Source organism: Bos indicus x Bos taurus, chromosome 7, assembly GCF_003369695.1.
Source record: "Bos indicus x Bos taurus breed Angus x Brahman F1 hybrid chromosome 7, Bos_hybrid_MaternalHap_v2.0, whole genome shotgun sequence".
Taxonomy (NCBI): domain Eukaryota; kingdom Metazoa; phylum Chordata; class Mammalia; order Artiodactyla; family Bovidae; genus Bos; species Bos indicus x Bos taurus.
Genome location: NC_040082.1, coordinates 105,159,926 through 105,179,179, shown reverse-complemented (window position 1 = coordinate 105,179,179; position 19,254 = coordinate 105,159,926). Strand labels below are relative to the sequence as shown.

The following is a 19,254-nucleotide window of genomic DNA, read 5'->3' as shown; positions in this document are numbered from 1 at the left end:
CTGTTAATCACTGGACTACCAGGGAACTCCTGCCCATTTTTTCCCCCAGAAAAGGCCTCACATATTTGTTACTAAGGCAAAGCACTAGCTAACAACAGAGAACCAACCATTCCATCCGTCCTATAGAACACATGTGGGCTGTTCCAATGGTAGTTTAGTGGTTAAGTGATATGGCAGGATGCCAGCAACCTTGATACAGCATGCTGCTGCTGCTGCTGCTAAGTCGCTTCAGTCGTGTCCGACTCTGTGCGATCCCATAGATGGAAGCCAACCAGGCTCCCCCATCCCTGGGATTCTCCAGGCAATAGTACTGGAGTGGGCTGCCATTTCCCTCTCCAACGCATGAAAGTGAAAAGTGAAAGTGAGGTCTCTCAGCCGTGTCCGACTCTCAGCAACCCCATAGACGGCAGCCCACCAGGCTCCCCCATCCCTGGGATTCTCCAGGCAAGAACACTGGAGTGGGTTGCCATTTCCTTCTCCAATGCATGAAAGTGAAAAGTGAAAGTGAAGTCGCTCAGTCCTGTCGGACTTTTAGCGACCCCATGGACTGCAGCCTACCAGGCTCCTCCATCCATGGGATTTTCCAGGCAAGAGTACTGGAGTGGGGTGCCATTGCCTTCTCCCTTGATACAGCATAGATGTCTGCTACTTCGTATGTAGTGAATATGAGAGTGAGTGTTATTGTTTCCTTCAGATAAATATACAGAGGTGGAATTGCTGGATCATATGGGGCTTCCCAGGTGGTGCTAGTGGTAAAGTACCCGCCTGCCAATGCAGGAGCTGTAAGAGACATGGGTTGGATTCCTGGGTCGGGAAGATCCCTGGAGGAGGGCATGGCAGCCCACTCCAGTTTTCTTACCTGAAGAATCCCATGGACAGAGGAGCCTGGTGGGCTATGGTCCACAGGGTTGCAGACTCTAACATGACTGAAGCGACTTAGCACACATAGTAGTTCTAATTTTAATTTTTTAAGGGAACCTCCAAACTGCTCTTCATAGGTGGCTTCATCAGTTTACATTTCTGCCAGCAGTGTGACAGGGTTCTTTTTTCCTCCATGTTCGAAACTCCAACTGTTCTCTTGTCTTTTTTTTCTTTCTTTCCTCAATGCAGGGCATGAGGGAGGCTTCCCTCATAGCTCAGTCAGTGAAGAATCTGCCTGCAATGCAGGAGACCTGGGTTCAATTCCTGGGTCAGGAGGATCCCCTGGAGAAGGAAACGGCAATCCACTCCAGTCTTCTTGCCTGGAGAATCCCAGGGACAGAGGAGCCTGGCAGGCTCCATAGACTGCAGTCTATGGGGTTGCAAGAGTCGGACACGACTGAGCGACTAAGCACACACACAGGGCGTGAGGGATCTTAGTTCCCCTACCAGGGATGAAAGCTTCAGCCCCTGCAGTAGAAACTCAGAATCAACTGCTGGACCACTAGGGAAGTCCCACTCTTGTCTTTTTGATGGCATTTTAACAGGTGTAAAGTGATATTTCATTGTGGTTTTGATTTGCATTTGTCTGACGACCAGTGACTTTAAACATCTTTTCATGCACTGTACCTGATGGCCATTTGGATGTCGTCTTTGAAAAAAATTTCTATTTGGTTCTTCTGCCCATTTAAAAAAATCACATTCTTTGGGTTTTGAGTTCTTTATGTATTTTGGATATTAACCCCTTGTCAGATATAGAGTTTGCAAATATTTTCTCCCATTCTGGAGTTTGTCTTTTCATTTTGTTGATGGTTTATTTTGCTGTGCAGAAGCTTTTCAGTTTGATGTAGTCCCACTTGTTTATTTCTTTACTGCTTACTGTTGCATGAAGCAACTATTTTCTAACATAACATTTTACTTCCTTTAATGATTTTTCTCAGTATATATTTTGAGTTATTTCCTTAGTGACTGTTCTGGGGCTTACCATATGCATTTCAATTTAGAATCTCCTTGGATTTTTGCTGTCTTAAATTAAAAATATATATATTGATTTATTTTCGCTGCACTGGGTCTTAGTTGCAGTATGCTAACTCCTAGTTGCATCATGCATGTAGGATCTAGTTCCTCATCTGGGGATCAAAGCTGGGCCTCTGCATTTGGAGCACGAAGCCTTACCCACTAGACCATCTGGGAAGTCTCCATGCTGCCTAAATTTTAAGGACATATATGGAAATGCTGATCTTACATATCTCATTTCTTCTTCCCCATTTTGTCCTATTATTATGTGTGAAAGTCGCTCAGTTCTGACTCTTTGTGACCCCCTGGACTGTGTAGCCCACCAGACCCCTCTGTCCATAAACTTCTCTAGGCAAGAATACTGGAGTTTGTATTCCCTTCTCCAGGGGATCTTCCCGACCCAGGGATGGAACCCGGCCAGGTCTCTGGCGTTGCAGGCAGATTCTTTACCATCTAAGCCACCAGGGGAGCCCATGCTATTATTGTTATTATTATGCTATGATTGTTCTACATATTGCATCCACCTGTGTTACAGAACAAATAATTCATTGTTATAATGATTACTCCATGCAGTTATGTGTTTGATAAAGAATCCAAGAAAATAAAGGAGGGCAAATATCTAGAGTTGTTACATTGGTTTTCTCTTTTTGAATTTCTGGTTCGATTCCTCTGTTTTTGTCACTTAGAATTACCAGAATGGAGCAGGACCCTATGCTCTTCTGTCTGCCTTTTGTCTGTGACAAAAAAACTTTAGCCAAAGAATAAGTTTAATCAGAGAAGTGATAAAATGCAGAAACAAAGGGAAACAGTTCAACAAGACTAAACAGTAACAGTTTAGTCATTAAACACAGTCAAGGACTTTTAGTTCCTCTTCACGGGTTGTAAATAATATTCTGAGCAGTATGCTGTGTGCTGTCTTTAAGATACTGAAATCCCTACCAGGTGGGAGACGTGAACTACATGATAACCAGACCCTAGCCATGACATAAGCTAAGCTGTTACGATTTCGAGAACTGGCCTCAAGGACTTGGGAACAAACTGACCCTGGAACTGAAGATTAACTGTACAGAAACAGTCAGGGTGACGCTGCAGACCACTGAGCGACCAATTTGAAGACGACTGTCAGAGCTGGCTGTGCTCTTTCTGCATGCAGCCCCCTCCCTCTGTCTATAAAACCTCTCGCCCACTGATTGTCAGTGGGTGGGGGGTGTCAGCCTTTGGAAGGAATCCACCTCCCCTTCACCCCAGTTGCCAGCATCCAAAATAAAGCAAACTTGCTTTTCCACCAACTTGCCTTTTTATTGGCTTTTGAGCAGCGAACAGCCAGACCCCACTTTGGGTGACATTAGTACCTGGTGTTATTTCCTGATTTCAATACAGCTTTGTTCCTCTCATCTCCTTTGTGTTATTATTGACAAATATATTACTTTTCTACATGTTATACGCCCTCAAATAAAATTAATAATTTTTATACAACTGCTTTTTAAAATCAGTTGAGACAAAAGGAGAACTATGCATGCATGCTGTTTTTTTATAATTACAGAATTACCTTTATTTGTGGTCTTTAATTTTTTGTATGCATCGAATTAATGTCACTCCCCTCCCCTGCCCACCTTTTGGGGTCTTTCTCTGCTGAAGGGCCCAGGAGGGAGACTAGTCAGTCGATGCCTTTCAGGCGGACACTTAGAGTGTGAAAATTTGAACGCTTGGAGGGAGAAGAACATGAAAGAGAAAGGGTGGTCAGGGCCTTAGGCTTGCACCTTCCTGACTCTGGCCCCGCCCACGGCCCACTGGCCCGTGAGAGGTGACTGCATTCGAACGGTGCTGCCGTGAGTGTCCACTAGATGGCAGAAGAGCCTTTGCCTGTCTTTGCCAGGCTGAGGCCAAATAGCCTAGGACATTGATGTGGTGGTGTAAGCAAATTTCCTGGGCATTACTACTCTGGCCTCAGTTTCCCCATCTGCAAGATGAGCCTAATTATAGTCCCCAGCTTGTAGGGTTGTTGGGAAGTCTGGTGCGTGCATCCTCAGTCGTATCCACCTCTTTTGTGACCCCATGGACTGTAGCCCGCCAGGCTCTTCTGCCCATGGGATTTTCCAGGCATGAACACTGGAGTGGGTTGCCATTTTCTCCTCCAGGGGGTCTTTCCGACCCAGGGATCAAACCCACATCTCCTGCATCTCCGGCATTGGCAGGTGTATTCTTTATAACTGGGCCATCAGGGAAACCAGTGGGCAGTTTAAAAGGTGTATAATTGTCTGTACCGGGGTGGTAGGGGCTGTCTGTCTTTGCTGGCTGTACCCCTCCTGTTGTTGTGAACTCAATGCTCTGGGTCTCAGTTTCTCCAGGCTTCGGAGAGGGAACAGGCAGTGGAAAGAAGTCTTAGAGCCTGGTGCACAAAATGAATCCTGCGAGGGCAGGAGAGGATCCAGAGGAGGGGCAGTAGGAAGGACGGGGAACAGAAGGGAGAGGAGAGGAGGGTGAAGTGGAGAGGGAGGGTGATAGGAAGAGCCCTGGCCTTGGGACCTGGTGCTACTGTCGCCAAAGCCTGGGTCAGGATGACCCTTGCAGCTAAGAAGAGGGATGGACACTTGGGGTGTGTGTGTGTGTGTATTCTGTCTAAAAATGTTTTTTTGTTTGTTTGTTTTTATGTTTTGTTTTATGTTTTGTTTTTATGTTTTGGCCCTACCTGGCTTCTCTGCTAGCTCAGCTGGTAAAGAATCCACCTGCAAAGCAGGAGACTCTGGTTCGACTACTGGGCCTGAAAGATCCCCTGGAGAATGGATAGGCTATCCACTCCAGTATTCTTGGGCTTCCCTGGTGACTCAGATGGTAAAGAATCTACCCGCAATGCAGGAAACCCAGGTTTGATCCCTGGGTTGGGAAGAGGCCCTGCAGGAGGGCATGGAAACCCACTCCACTATTCTTGCCTGGAGAAACCCCATGGACAGAGGAGCCTGGCGGGCTGCAGTCCATGGGGTTGCAAACAGTTGGACACAACTGAGCGACTAAGCGCAGCACAGCACAGCACCTGCCTGGCAAGTGCTGTCATGGTTCCCGCTGCGCCCTTGACCCACCCTCTTGCCCCTGTGCACCCCTCCTGGCTGCCGACCCCGCCGGGGCCAAGCAGGAATCTGACCCGATAAGCTGGTTCTGGACCAGAGATCTCAAGCCAGGTGGCGCTCCCTTTCTGTCACATCATTCAATTAGGTGCAGCCAAGTTCCTGATTCAAGAGGCCGCCCCTGAGTGCCCTGGACCAGTTTGTTAATCCAGGCTTCTCATGCAATCCTCGGCTTGCATATCAGGTTGCCCTCCTGGGCTGTCCTGGCTGTCACATGTGGAGCTCCGCCATCCTGACCACTCCCTTCTCCACCTTGGCACCTCCATCCTTCCAGGGCTCTGCTGGCAAGAGTTCTGCCTCTGTCCTTTTGTCCCCCAGATGTCTGCAAGCCACCTGCTCCCCCGTACCCCAGGTGCCACCCCATCCTTGCGCTAGCCTCATTCCCCCCTCCTCTCCTGTCCCCAATTGTCCCTGCTCTCAACCTTCCTAAGGTTCCTCCTCTGAATTCATTCATTCATCACTCATTCATTCATCAGTACCTACTGTGTGCTGGGAACCGGGGACACAGCTGTGACCATGACAACCAAAAGCTCCAGCTAGGAGGGAGCTGACATAGCAATGGCGGAAATGGCCAAAAACAAGATAAAGAATAAAAATATGTACCACAGCTGAGTGTGGCGTGCAGGTTAGGGAGAAAAATTAAGAAAGGAAGGTTGGTCTCTGTGGGCGCTGTGCCGCTATCTGCCCTCCCCCCGACACACACCCAGGGGCCAGATCCCTATTTTCATTTCTCAGTCTATCTGGGGGGCATCCTAGGGCATTGTGAGGAGAAGCAAAGCAAACTAGAGGCTCTTTCTTCCTGTCACTCAACCGCCCCCAGCCTCAATTTTCCCCTCTGTAGATGGGTATCGCAGTTCACACCTCTGAGGTTGTTTCAAGGATTAACTGCATTACCCTCAGTGGGCACCTGATGTACTGGTGATCGCTTGATAAGTGTTGTTCTTATCACCAATGATTGGTTTGGTTCACTGTCAAGTTCTGAACAGCAGCTACAGGAATTCCTGTTCCCCGCCCCCCACAATCTATGTAATTAAATATACTTCCTTTTTTGATCAACACTTGAATTTTTTATCATTTTATTTACTTTTGGCTGTGCTGGGTCTTCATTGCTCTGCGGGCTTTTCTTCAGCAGTGGCGAGCGGGAGCTACTCTAGCTGCCGTGCTCCCGCTTCTCATTGTGGTGGCTTCTCGTGCAGCACAGGCTCTAGGGAGAGTTGGCTTCTGTAGTTGCGGCCCATGGGCTCAGTAGTTATGGCTCCCGGGCTCTAGAGCACGGGCTTAACAGTTGTGGCGCATGGGCTTAGTCGCTCTGTGGCACGTGGGATCTTCCCAAATCAGGGATTGAACCCCTGTCTCCTTACCATTGAGCCATTGCAGAAACCCTTAACTTTTAAACACTATTAACAAATACGAGCTTCCCAGGTGGCACTAGTGGTAAAGAATCTGCCTGCCAATGCAAGTAACACAGGAGATGAGGGTTGATCCCTGGGTCAGGAAGATACCCTGGAGGAGGAAATGGCAACCCACTCTGGTAATTTTGCTGGGAGAATTTCATGGACAGAGGAGCCTAGCGGACTACACTCTATGGGGTTGCAAAGAGTTGAACACGACTGAGCGTCTGAGCACAACAGATACAAAATTCAACAGGTACAAAAAGATAAACAGCATAAACCGTCTCCCTCTTTCACTTATCATGGCTCTCCAGTTCCCCTCCTCAGCAGACACCACGTGAAAAAGTTTTTTTTGTCTCCCTGCAGAGAGTCTTTGCCAGTATGAGGAAATCCTCAGTCTCTTCTCTTTCTATACAAACAGAAGCCTCCTGCCCAGGCCTTCTGCACCTTGCTTTTTCCTTCACAGAGTACCGGAGTGCAGGGGTTAATAATCAGCCTTCTGTTGCTCTGGCTAAGCCATGAGAAAATCACCATAATTTTTACGGAAATTGGAATAGAATTCCAAGCAAAGTATAGCAATACAGTAGAATCTAAACAAAAGTACATCGGGTTGATTAGTTGGGGTCATCATGCCCTGCTAAGCCAAGGATAAACATAGTGTGGACCTTGGAACACTGGGTCAGCGCAAATTCAGGACGCTGCTTGTGCACACACCAAGATGTTTTCCCAAAGCATATGCGGGTCTATGACCTCCAGCTGGGTGATACCCCTTGTACAAGAAAATAGCAAAGATAGTTCAAAGTAATCAATAAAATGGGAGATGTGACTGGGGACACAGGAGGCTGATTTTATTGTAACACAACAGATACTTTCTGCTTGCCAAGACACTAAATAAATAAAAGAGGAGCAGGGTTCTTGATCCTAGAGGTCTTGAGTCTCCCAGTCCCATCTTTAATACTTTAATTCTGTCTCTAGTTTCTTTTTTCCAAACTGTGCATGGATTACTTTCGATCCCTACCTGCTGCGCTGGCTGCAGCAAGTGGCACCCAAGGTGGGGCTCAAAAGCGAAGGATCGCCGAGAGCAAAGCTAAAGTTGAAATATCGGCACAGGGTCCTGAGGAAGAATGGGGGGAGGCCTCTGAAAATCTCCTTTTGGGTAAGTAACACTCTCTCAGGCATTGAAACCAGTGTTAAGCATGGGAAATTCAGAAAGCTCAGAACAATACCGGCCATATATATGCCTCTTAAGGCAGCTTTTCAAAGCAGAGGGAACAAAATTAAGTGAGGGCAGGCTATTGGAGCTTTTACAAACCATTGAGAAACACTGCTCAAGGTTCCCTTCTCTTGGTACTTTAGATTTAGGAACGGGGAGAAGATAGGTAGTGAACTAGAAAAACTTCTTTGCAGGGGAGTGAGTGCCCTTGCCTGCATCCATCTGGTCAACCTGGGCACTGACAAAACCCATTTTAGAACCTTTTCAGACCCCAGATAACTCAGAAGGGAGTGAGGATGAATGTGAAACCTCATCAAAGAGACGATCTGAATATGCTAGAGCCCGAGGTGGGTAGAGCAAAAAACTCAGGAGGCTCTTAAAGCTGCAGTTCCTTCTTTGCCTTTGTTTAGAGAAGACGAAGTTCTCTGCCTCCTCTTCCTCCCTCTCCTGTCTTAATTGCTGAAGTGTCTCAAGCTTTTCCTTTCTTACTACAAACGGCAGTTCTGTCACCCCTCCAGAAAGGTATTTGGTGGGCTTGACAGGAGAGTGACTTGAAGGCTATGGTGACTGGAAGGTGACTATGGCATTTCCAGTGACAATACATGAACGGATAGCTCCTGGGGCAGATCTTAATAATCCTAATGGGGTGTATGAGGCTGTACATAGATTCCCTTCAAAACATAAAGGAACTTAAGCAAGCTGTTCAGAACTATGAAGTTCTCCTTTTACCTTGTGAACAGTGCAGGGACTAGCTGAGGGTTCCTGTTTGATTATGGCGGCTCATAACCAAGCCAGGCAGATCCCCGTCTCTTTAGATCAATTGACAGACAATGGAAATTGGGGGAGAAGTCAAGATTGAGAGTTTATGGAAGATCAGGTGATAGAACAGGTGAGGTGATACTGCTTAAGAGCCTGGGAGAAAATAGAAGTTAAAGGACAGGCTTTCTTTACTTTAAGAGAAGACCTCACTTCCCCAGAGAGACAGTCCCTGCTGGAACATCTTGTCAGTCAGGCTATCTGGTCATCAGAGCCGATTTAAACATTCTCTGATTTAATTTTTAGCTATGAAACTATGATTACAAAAAAAGAGATGACATTTTTGACACTGAATAGCCATGATATTCTTTAGACTCCGGAGAAAACTGGTTAAAATAAATCTTTTTTGAAATTACAAAACCAGTTCTTTTTGCACATGCAATTAGGAATAAGTTGGCTTATTAAAATACTTTTTTGGAGCTCCAATTCTGCCTGAGAAACAACAATAGGCTTGGGTAAAAACCTGACGTTAACTCTTATCATGTCCTTGGGATACACAACCCACTCTATCTGGGACTCCAGCCATAAACAAATTGGTAGAACTAAAACCAAGAAAAAAAGAAGAGGCAAAGAGACATTTTAAATTTCAAGTGGAAAACTATGAGATCTCTGTCTGTCTGTCTGTCTCTCTAAATTTATCTGTGTCTCAGTGTGTGTCTTCGTTTTTGGATAATATGAGGTTAATTTATAAATGAGCTCTATTTAAATTCAGGTTCATGTGAACTGAAAAATATTCAATATTAAATATCTAACATTAATGTTTGTCTGCTAATCTAATTAAGACATGTCTCGAGTCATCAACATTATGTAACACTTTTAGTGTGCCTAGGTTTAATGTAACCTAAATTTGTCAGCAGTTCATGGTTGCTTAAAGAAAATGATTTATGTTTTTAATAAAAAAGGTATTAAAAATGAAATTACAGTCTACTAAAAAAAAAGTAAGTCTTAAAAAAAAAAGTAAGTCTAAATTTACAGGTGGCTAAGAAGGTAATGGCACCCCACTCCAGTACTCTTGCCTGGAAAATCCCATGGACCGAGGAGCCTGGTAGGCTGCAGTCCATGAGGTCGCTAAGAGTTGGACACGACTGAGCAACTTCACTTTCACTTTTCACTTTCATGCATTGGAGAAGGAAATGGCAACCCACTCCAGTGTTCTTGCCTGGAGAATCCCAGGGACGGGGGAGCCTGGTGGGCTGACTCTATGGGGTCGCATAGAGTCGGACACGACTGAAGCGACTTAGTAGCAGCAGCATTCTCTAAAGAAATAAATGAAGCAATGAATACAAAAAGTGTAAAAAAAGGTTTGTGGCAAATGAAAGAAGAGTTTTGTGCATGGTACAAGTTTCTTAAGACATTAAACTGCTTTTGAAGTCTTATTGTTGCTTTGACTAAGTAAATAATTATTTTTTCACAGTGAATATAAGCTGGGACCAATGTGGAATTTGGTTTTCTCTTCCTGTTAAAAGAACAAAGTTTTTTTGGAATATGGCTTTTGATAACAGACTATATAAAGTTCTTTGTCTTTAAGTGATTCATACTTGCGTTTAAAATCTTTTGTTACTTTGATAAAATGAATGAGTGTTATTTCACAATGATCCATGGAGACTATGGCACACATAGACAAAGCTCGTTCTGCTTCTACAAAATTAACTCCTCGTCAGGAGATTTAAAGTGGATAAACAATGGCTGTAAACCAGTCAGGGCTACGGGAGGCCCAAGACTGCTCGGCTTTCCCCGGCTCCCTGACAAACCTCGATTTTATTTGATAGGATAAAGCCTTTCCTGACTTCAGGGTTAATATCTCACAATAGAGGCAAAATGGTTAAAATGTGTTTTCTACAATCTCCAGTTGATTGGGGCACCCACTTTGCTGGACAGGTCATAAAGACATTGACAAAAAACTTCATAAACTTCTCCGAACCTATCGTTTTTACCGACATCCTCCATCGTCGGGCAAGGACCACAAAACAAAGAGACTGGTTACGTGAGATTGAACAGACTGCTAAATATGACTACAATTTTCATGACTTTTTGTCTGACATATTACTGGCTTCTAATCTTTGTTTTCAAATATAAAAAAGCTCTTCTCCTCAAGTCACTGATGGTTTAAAACAATTTGGTGATTTATACCTGTGGGTAAAATTAAAACATTTTTATTTTCTCTCTGCCTCATCCCTCCAGAAATTGGAGACATTTGGGTTCTGACCAGCCTCATCCAGGTAAAAAAGACTATTTCCAGACATATACAAAAACCTCAAGAGTATACTGGGGAGCTCTAAAAGAAAAATCCACCCAACTGTTGTCAGGCCTATGGTATCTATTATGTTTCACTGAATATTAAGTTCTAGCTTTGTTAATTAAGGTCTGTATTTATAGACTCACTTCTAATATAGTTCCTTGTGGTTATGTAACATTGCTAGGAGGTTTAATTAAGTTATTAAAAAGGACACTCTTAAGTTTGTTTCTAAAGCTTATCTCAGTAACTAGTCTTTAAATAAAGGTCGGATGCTCCAGGATCTACAACCAGGAAATTAACAACAAGCTATAGTCCTTTAACAAACTAAGTCAGATGACATAAAGATGTCACTGGACTATATCTAATGAAAGTTCTTGACTTAAGTTCTTACTTGTGATTTTACTATTACTGCTAACTATATTGTATTCTATATTGTCTGTTTCAAAAGGTGTTGTCCCCTACATTATGTGCGTGTAGTCACAAATGTGTGACTGAGACACTGATATAATGATGGTATCAGTTCAGTTCAGTCGCTCAGTCGTGTCTGACTCTTTGCGACCCCATGAACTGCAGCACGCCAGGCCTCCCTGTCCATCACCAACTCCCGGAGTTCACTCAGACTCACGTCCATCGAGTCAGTGATGCCATCCAGCCATCTCATCCTCTGTCGTCCCCTTCTCCTCCTGCCCCCAATCCTTCCCAGCATCAGAGTCTTTTCCAATGAGTCAACGCTTCGAGTGAGGTGGCCAAAGTACTGGAGTTTCAGCTTTAGCATCATTCCTTCCAAAGAAATCCCAGGGCTGATCTCCTTCAGAATGGACTGGTTGGATCATACCGTTCCATATAAAATCGATAGTTATAATGGATATAGCTCATATATCTTCCTTTGGTAAGCTCTCTTCTGTACATGTGACTATTAATATACGGACCACTACTCAATCCAGTGAGACTACGAAACATGTACGAAGACATTTATACGCTTGTTTTGCTGTTATAAAACAACCAAAAGCTATAAAAACTGATAATGGCCCTGCTTATACCAGTAGAGCATTCCAATAATTTCTTAAAATTTGGTCTATAAAACAGTCTACTGGCATTCCCTATAATCCACAAGGACAGGCTATAGTGGAGAGGGCTAATCAATCACTTAAACATATGATACAAAAAAAAAAGGGGGAGATGCCAAGGACAACAAACAATATTGAATAAAGCTTTATTTACCCTCGATTTTTTTGAATATTTCGGCACAAACTATGGAAACTGCAACTGAGTGACATTTTCAGGCTACATCCACAAATACAACTAAGCCTGTGATTTGGTAGCAAGATCCACTAGCAAATGCTTCGTCACCAGGGAAGTTAATTCCATGGGGAAGAAGGCTTGCCTGTATCTCCCCAGGAGGAGGTCTAGAACCTGTGTGGATTCCAGCTCATGGAGTAAAACTGAGCAGAAACAACCAGTGACTCCAGGCAACCTGACCCATGGCTACGCTTGCCCTGATATCACAGTGAGTATAGCCCTGGCTTTGGCAGAAGCAAAGAATTAACCTATTGGGCCTATCTATGTGCCAAACCCCCCATTGGTAACGCCTGTTAATTGGGGTGAAGGATCTATCCCTGTTTATGTTAATGACTCTTCCTGGATCCCTGGTCCAGAAGACAAGCATTTGCCCATTCGTAAAAAGGAAGAGGAGACCCCCTTTAATAGCACTTTGGGTTTTGACACTTGGCCTGTTTGCTTGGGTGTTGGCCAGGGCTGTCTTAATCTACCAATGCAGGCTTGGCTTTCTGTAAATTCTTTAAACAGAAATCACACTAAGGTTCAACTGCATTTACTTTCTGGGTTGAGCTTCGGATATCAAGAGACTAATAAGATAATCTAACCAAGCCAGATAGACCCCTGCGTGAGAACAGCGCATGTGGGCCGACAGACAAGGTCAAATACGCAGGGATAATTGTCGCGGGACTGAGGGGGTGATCTTACTTAATGGCTCCTATGGAATTATCTGGGATTGGTCCCCTAAGGGGTATGCAGTCTTTAATTGCTCACACCAAAATTCATCCTACAATCCTTACAAGAAGTTGCATTGGCCTGTATCTGAATACAATCACACTAATATTACTGCACATTCAGAATATCCCATTATCTGGCATGTCTCCTCCATAGCCACAGCTCAAATTAGGTAGGGCTCAAACAGAAATATGGAAGTTGGCCATAAGCCTGAAAAAATATCGAATTTGGGATGGAAATTATTCTCATTCCATGAATTATACTCTGTCATTCAATACATCAACAAATTGGACATTTTATACTCAAGCTGGTGTTAGGAACCCATATGTAATTATGATTGGCACTATAACTATTAATCAGAAAGGAATCTGACCTGCCAGGATCGTAAGCCATATACCTGCTTGAACAGTTCATTATTTAACTTTAATCATTCCTATGTGATTTTGCGCAGACATTTAGGAGTTTGGCTGCCAGTAACGCAAAGTAGGCCTTGGGAACTCTCCCCTGCTATGCAGTACTGAATACCATTCTGAAAAGATCCAAGCGTTTCACTGGGTTCCTTGTTGCCGCCATAATGGGCATTATTGCTATCACCACCACAGCGGCAGTGGGAGGAGTAGCTTTCCATCAGATGGTACAAACTATCACTTTTGTGCAGGAGTGGCATAAAAATGCCAGTTCTGCTTGGGGAGCCCAAATTCATATAAATGAGATTAACAACAAGTTGGTGGATTTAGAAAACACAGTACTACTCTTAGGAGAAGTACAAAATCTTAAATTGAAAATACATTTAAAGGGTCACTGGAACATTACTACTTTCTGTGTAACCCCTCAGGAATATAACCAATCTGAACACACCTGGGAAAATGTTAGACGGCACTTGCAGGGCCATACAGCCGACAACCTTACTCTAGATATTAAAAAGCTACAAGCAAGAATTATTGGCATACAGCATGCTTCTCTTAGACTATTACCAGGTACAGATACACTTCAAGGGGTAGCAGAAGGCCTTAACTCATTAAATCCTCTTGAGTGGATCAAAGGTATTGGAGGTGTTCTCACTGGAACACTAGCTATGTTTTGCTGTTTCACTATAATCTTCTGTTTAATCCTCAGATGTACACAAAAAGCCCTCCAAAAACTAATGAAGAAAGAAGTTGCGAGATCGAGGTATTTTCTGCCACAAAAACAAAAAGAGGGAAATGCAGGGGTTAACAGTCAGCCTGTTGCTCTGGCTAAGCCATGAGAAAATCACCATGGGAAAAGAATAAAAGCAAAATATAGCAATACAGTATAATCTAAACAAAAGTACATCAGGTTGATTAGTTGCGGTTGTCATGCCCTGCTGCTGCTGCTGCTGCTAAGTCGCTTCAGTCGTGTGACTCTGTGACCCCATAGACGGCAGCCTACCAGGCTCCCCCGTCCCTGGGATTCTCCAGGCAAGAACACTGGAGTGGGTTGCCATTTCCTTCTCCAATGCATGAAAGTGAAAAGTGAAAGTGAAGTCGCTCAGTCGTGTCCAACTCTTAGCGACCCCATGGACTGCATCCCACCAGGCTCCTCCATCCATGGGATTTTCCAGGCAAGAGTACTGGAGTGGGGTGCCACTGCCTTCTCCGCATGCCCTGCTAAGTTAAGGATAAACATGGTGTGGACCTTGGAACACTGGGTCAGCCCAAATTCAGAACGCTGCTTGTGCACACACTAAGATGTTTTCCCAAGGCGTATATGGGTCTATGACCTCCAGGTGGGTGATACCCCTTGTCCAAGAAAATAACAAAGATAGTTCAAAGTAATCAATAAAATGGGAGACGTGACCGGGGACACAGGAGGCTGATTTTATCGTAGCACAACAGATACTTTCTGCTTGCCAAGACACTAAATAAAAGTGTTATCACTCCGAGGAACAGGGCTCTTGATCCTAGAGGTCTTGAGTCTGCTGGTCCCATCTTGAAAACTTTAATTCTGTCTCTAGTTTCTTTTTTCCAAACTGTATGTCGACTACTTTAGATCCCTACCTGCTGCACTGGCTGCAGAATCTGGGAGGTCTTCCCACACAGTCAGCATTAAGCTACCTTATTCTTTTGCATAGCTGCATAATATTCAGTGCTGAGAATGGCAAATAGGTTATTCAATGAATCCCCTGTGACTGGACATCTAGGCTGTTTCCAACGGATTGCTGTTATAAGAGTGCTTTCATGACTAAATAATACTGTAAAGGTATCATTCTTGGAAGTCTCATTTGCTAGAAGGAGACTTGCTGGGTTTCAGGGCAATTTCTTCACCCTTGTCTGCTCCCTTCCATAGGGCTGGGTCATTTCCACTTTTTCTTTTTTGGCCACACCACGTGGCTTGTGGGATCTTAGTTCCCAACAAAGGAAATGAGGGGATTCCACGGTGGTTCAGTGGTTAGGATGCCACAATTTCATTGCCAAGAGCGTGAATTTGATCCCTGAATATATAACCTAAAACTATAAGACATCTAGAAATAAACGAAAGAAAAATTTTTGCAAAGTTGTCTTAGCTAGAAAACATCGATAAATTAGACTTCTTCATTTTGCTCTTCAAAAGACACCACTGAGAAAACAGAAAGGCAAGACATAGATTGAGAGAAAATACTTGCAACGCCAGGCTTTCATTCCCAGGTAACCCTGATCTGCTTTCCGTCACTAACATGAGTTTGCAAGGTTCAGAATTTTATATGGAAGCTTCGTGCTCGGCTTCTTTCACTCAGCATGATGATTCAGCGACTGTTCCATGGTGTGGTGTTTATCAACAGTTTATTCCCTTTTATTGCTGAGTCGTATTGCCCTGGATGGCTGGACCGGCTTGTTCATTCATTCACCTGCTGATGAAGTTTTCGGTTGTTTTCAGTTTAGGACTATGACAAATAAAGTTGCAATGAATGCTGGTATACAAGGCCTTGCAGGGACATCCATTCTATTTTTGCTAAATACCTAGGCGTGGAGTGACTGGGTCAGATTGTAATTCTATGTTTAGCTTTAAGGAATTGCCAAACTGTTTTCCAGGGCGGCTGCATCACTTCTCGTTTTCACCAGAAGTGCACTACCAACACTTGTTATTGTCTTTTTAATTTTTCCCATTTTGTGGGTGTGAGATGGTATCTTCATGTGGTTTGGGTTTGCACTTCCCAGGCTAGCGACATTGAGCATCTTTTCACATGTTCGTTGGCCACTCATATATCCTCTTTGGTGAAGTGTCTACTCAAATCTGTTGCCCAATTTCTTATTGTTTATTACTGAGTTGTAAGAATTATTTCTATATTCTGTACGCAGGTATTTTGTTTACTTAATACATACATTGCAAATATTTTCTCCTGATCTATGCATTGTCTTTCTGTTTTCTTGATGGTGACTTTTGAAGAGCAAAATGATGAACTCTAACTTATAAATTTTCTAGCTAAGACAACTTTGCTTACCAGTTTGCAAAATTTTTTTCTTCTGTTTTTTTTCTGAATGTCTTAGAGTTTTAGGTTACGCATTCAAGTCTCTGCGATCCATATTGAGTTAATTTTGTGTATGATATAAGGTAAGAGTTAATGTTATTTTTCATATGATGTCTAGTTGTTCTGATACTATTTATTGAAAAGAATTTCCCTTTCTCCTTTAATTGCCTTAGTACCTGTGTCAACAGTCAACTGGCTATATTTATATGGGTTTGTTGCTCTAGTCTGTTCTGTTTTATTGATCTACCTGTCTATCTTTTCACCAATACCAAACTGTCTTATTATTCTAGCTCTATAATAAGCCTAGAAGTTAGATAGAATAACTACTCTGATTTTATCTTCTTTTAAAAAATCAGCTTGGCCCTTTGTAATTCTATATGAATTTTAAAGTCAGTGCCAGTTTCTAAAAAAAAAAAAAAATTCTGCTGAATTTAGATTGGAATTACATTGACTGTATAGACCAGTTTCCCTGATAGCTCAGTTGGTAAAGAATCTGCCTACAATGCAGGAGTCCCTGGTTCGATTCCTGGGTCGGGAAGACCCCCTGGAGAAGGCATAGGCTACCCACTCCAGTATTCTTGGGCTTGCCTTGTGGCTCAGCTGGTAAAGAATCCACCTGCAATGAGGGAGACCTGGGTTCAATCCCTGGGTTGGGAAGATACCCTGGAGAAGGGAAAGGATACCCACTCCAGCATTCTGGCCTGAAGAAGTCCATGGACTGTATGCCCATGGGGTTGCAAAGAGTCGGACACGACTAAGTGACTTTCACATAGACCAGTTTGGGGAGAACTGATGTCTTAATAACACTGAGTCTTCCAATCCATGAATATGGTATTTCTTTGCATTTGTTATGTATTCATGAGTTTCTCTCAGCAATATCTGTAACTTTTAGTATAACAGTCTTAGACTTCTTTTGTTAGATTTATTCCTAGGTATTTTATCTTTTTTGGTGCTGTTGCAAATGGCATTAAAAATTTTTTTTTTCATTTTCAATTGTTTCTTATTAGTATATAAAAATTCAACTGAATTTTATACATTAATTTTTTAAACTGTGAACTTTGAACTAATAAATTCATTTATTAGTTCCAGTAGTTGTCATAGATTTCCTTGGATTTTCAGTATAAACAATCATATCATCTGCAAACAAGGACAAATGTACCTCCTTCTTTTCAATCTTTAAGGCTTTTATTTATTTTTCTAGCCTCATTGCAATGGTTATGAACTCTAGAACAATGCTGAATAGAAAATGTGAGAATGGACATTCTTGTTCCCAATCTCAGGACACAATTTAGTCCTTTATATTAAGTATAATATTACTTGTAGACTTTTTTGGTAGGTACTCCTTATCAGATTGAGGAAATTCCCATTTGCACATAGTTTGCTGAGACTTTTTTTTTTTAATCATGAGTAGGTGTTGAATTTCATCATTTCCTGAGTCCATTAAAATCAGCATGGTCTCACTATACTGTTGATCCTTGAGCAACTCTTAGGGGTTAGGACTGCTGACTTCTGTGCAGTCAAAAATCCATGGATAACATTATATACAGCCCTCCATACCCGAGGTCCCGCTGATTCAACCAACTGCAGAATGTGCAATACTGTGGTACATAGTTATTGAAAAAAATCTGTGTATAAGTAGACCATCACAGTTCAACCCCTTGTTATTCGAGGGTCAACTCTACTTTTAATTTGCATTTCTCCTATTATGAGTGAGGCCGAGCATCTTTTTCTGGGTTTAAGGGCCATTTGTACTTCATGTTCTGTGATCTATGGATTCATATTCTGCTAAGTCACTGGCATTTTTTTTTATTGTCTTCTAATTGTCGCTTGTGCTTCCCAGGTAATGCAAGTGGTAAAGAACCCTCCTGCCAATGGAGGAGACAAAGTGACGCGGATTTGACCCCTGGATTGGGAAGATACCCTGGAGGAGGGCATGGTAACCGACTCGAGTATTCTTGCCTGGAGAATCCCATGGACCAATGAGCCTGGCGGGTTACAAGGGTGCAAAGAATTGGCCATGCCTAATGCAACTTAGCACTCATGTATGCAGGAATTGTTCATACTATGAAGATATTTTATCCATGACATGAGTTTACCTTTGTCTCCAGTTCCATCTGTTTATTCTTTGCATTTTCAGGATTTATGCCAGGAGAAAATTTAGGATGTTTACATCAACAAAATTTCCAGCTTATTCATGAGCAAATTCTGGGCTGTGCCCCTTGGAATTGCCTCATGGAGACCTCCCACGCCCCTCTCTGGGGCTGAGGGTGCCTTTGCCCTCTCTGCTCCCCTTCTGCTCATTCTCAGTATACCGCAGTGGCCACCCCACTAGAGTTGTCAGTGGCCTAGAAACTCACTCTTTGCATTCTTCTCTGCTGAAGCCATCCCGGAAGTGAAAGAAAAATACTCTGGCTAAGCCCCCATGCAGCACTTCCTGCCACAAGCCTGCTCTGGCTCCTGCTGCACTGAGGATGCAACTCATGTCTCTTCCGTCTCCGCCCGCAAAGCCCACAAAGGCCCCACTGATGCCTCCAAACAAGGCTCAGTACACTTTTCCCCTGCCACCCTGTCCTCAGGAGCACTGTGACCTTACCCAGCTTCTCAGCCTTTGCCTGGGTTGTTCTGCCAGAACTACCCACGCCTCCAGATCACTGGTTAATCCTACTTGACCTCGGGTTTCAGTATATCAAAGTCACTTCCTCCAGGAAACCCTCCCAGACTTAGTGTCTCTCCTAGAAGCCTGGCACCGAGGGCCACTGAAACCCTGACTGGATACTAATTTATTTTCATCTTCCCTGTTGGCTCCACCAGGCAGAGACGAGACTGGATCTGTGCTGTACCCTGCTGTGTGGCCCCAATGCCCTGTACACCGGAAGTGCCCAGGAAGTGTCTGTGGGTGACTCAACTGAAGTCAACAAAATATGTACCAAAGCCAATTTTGTGCCACAGCTTGTGATGGGATTACAGAGATGAAAGTGAAGTGTTGGTTACTCAGTCGTGTCTGACTCTTTGGGACAGTAGCCTACCAGGCTCCTCTTTCCATGGAATTCTCCAGACAAGAATAC

The 19,254-nt window shown here is 43.6% G+C and overlaps 1 long non-coding RNA gene across 1 annotated transcript; it reads left to right on the top strand.

Moving 5' to 3' along the window:
• The first annotated feature begins 7,073 nt into the window (after window positions 1–7,073).
• On the top strand, window positions 7,074–19,234 carry LOC113896135. The gene is made up of 5 exons (XR_003512001.1): window positions 7,074–7,604; window positions 12,112–12,220; window positions 13,840–13,893; window positions 18,030–18,125; window positions 19,001–19,234. It is a non-coding gene; the product is annotated as an uncharacterized LOC113896135 (long non-coding RNA).
• The last annotated feature ends 20 nt before the right edge of the window (window positions 19,235–19,254 follow it).